This window comes from Cicer arietinum, chromosome 2 (genome assembly GCF_000331145.2).
Source record: "Cicer arietinum cultivar CDC Frontier isolate Library 1 chromosome 2, Cicar.CDCFrontier_v2.0, whole genome shotgun sequence".
Taxonomy (NCBI): Eukaryota; Viridiplantae; Streptophyta; class Magnoliopsida; order Fabales; family Fabaceae; genus Cicer; species Cicer arietinum.
Window position 1 is genome coordinate 1,403,973 of NC_021161.2, and position 1,986 is coordinate 1,405,958.

Genomic DNA, 1,986 nt, shown 5'->3' on the forward strand with positions numbered 1-1,986 from the left:
AATCAATGATTTGAATCTAAAATAATTTGTTTTTAACTAAAATTTATTATACACTCAAGTTCAAATCATTGATTATAAATTTCTCTCTCTGAGTTGGGAAAAAGTAAATAGCATAAGGTGTAGCCTTTAAAAGTGCAGTCTTTCTCAACAGTTCCCACGTGTAATTTGTAAGTTAATTAGCACTATTTCACTCAGAAATCTTATCAACACATGTTTTAAATAAAAAAAAATTTACGACAAAATTTACATGTATTTTTTATGGTTCTTAATTTAAAAAAATACTTTTTTTAATTATAATAAATTTTGAAAAAAAATATAGATTTAAGAAAATCATAATAATCATGAATATTTTAAGTTAAGAACTCTATAAAAAAACATCTAAAAAAATACACTTAAATTTTATTCAAATTAAATAGACCTACTAAATTTGTTGTGATTAATAATATTATTTATTTAAGACATTTTTTTTATAACCACTATATATTTAGATCTATTTTTAATTTAGTGATGTTATTCTTATTTTAACTAATAAAAAAGAATATTAAAAAATATATCGTCAGCCAAAAAAGCACTTTTTTTTCTTCCAAGAATTTGAGGACATAATTTGCATCCAAAATTTGGGTTAATTCATTACCTAAGACCTTGATTTACAATAATAAAAAAGGTACATTCATGGAGAAGAAAAAAAAAAACTAGAAAAAACATTAAGATCACACTTGTAGCTTTCAAAGCACTTCATGAAATACTATATGTAAAAACAATATCTTATACAAACACTCTAAATTCTTCCACACAAAAAATCAAGATTTCTTCTATGATTTTTCCTCAAAGTTCAAGCTTCATTTGGTGGTTGTCTATATTTCACTGCTCTCCTGAATTCATATATCACAACACAAGATATTTAGAATATGAGAGAGACAGAAAAAAGGGTGAGATAAACTATGTCTATAGAAATGAAATGACATTACAAATAATAATAAATTATATGGTACAAGTACAACATCATGTGCATTGCTTGGTTTCTTATGATGGTAATCATCACAACGGATTATAAAATATAAACTAATTAATTAATATAAATCAAAAGTTTGTCTAGTGTTTGACATTGCCATAATATATATATATATATATATATATATATATATATATAATTATATTTTTTTAAATTATTAATAGTATTAATATATCAAAATCAATATCATGTTTGAGATTCTTATTTATCTTACTAATTCATATTTATTAAAAGCAATACACAGAAAATTCCATTTTGAACTAAGTCTTGAATTGGATAGTTGAATTCAAATGTGGCTAAAAGTTGTTCAAGATCCTCCAATAAATTAATCAAGCTTTCCATAGAAAGGAAAAGGAGCTATCTAAATTATTATTTTTGCCCTCCAATAACTAAAGTGATATATACAGTTCTTCACCCAATGTCTTTTTTTGGTTTCTCATGAAAATAAGAGAAAGATTGTTAGTTAAAGAAGCTTTTGATAAAGAGTGAAAACTATCACTCTTTCTTGAGTGTCTTCAAGTATTAGTACATTATGCTCCAACTTTCCTTTAGCCAAGTACCAAAAGAAAATTTTATGCAAGTCTATAGTAGGCCTAATGAAATTAATGGATTTCAACATTGCATATTCTTTATCTAAGTTTTTATTTTTATTTTTTTATATATAGTTAATAAAAATCACATGTTAACGACTCAAAAAAACAATACATATTATCCATTTAAGATAAACACTTACGTAATCACAATATTCTTAGACACATATTTAAATACACACTTAAATAAATAAAGTAGAAGATAAAAAAAAACTAAATAATATTTATTTTTAAAATAATTAAATGATTTATATTTTTTAGTGTGTATTTAAATGTATTGTGACTATACAAGTATTTTCCTCCCATCAGTAACAAAACAAAATTAAAAAAAGTTTAATTAATAGATATACATGGACATATTGTAATTTTTTTTTTTTTTGCACG

General features: G+C 23.0%; 1 non-coding gene across 1 annotated transcript in view; it reads right to left on the reverse strand.

Annotated features, from left to right (window-relative positions):
* Window positions 1–551: 551 nt before the first annotated feature.
* Window positions 552–1,986, reverse strand: part of LOC101515286 (uncharacterized) — a 2,704-nt gene continuing 1,269 nt past the window's right edge. Inside the window, exon 2 of the transcript XR_012162061.1 lies at window positions 552–872. This is a non-coding gene — a transcript (uncharacterized protein). The remainder of the gene's footprint in view (window positions 873–1,986) is intronic.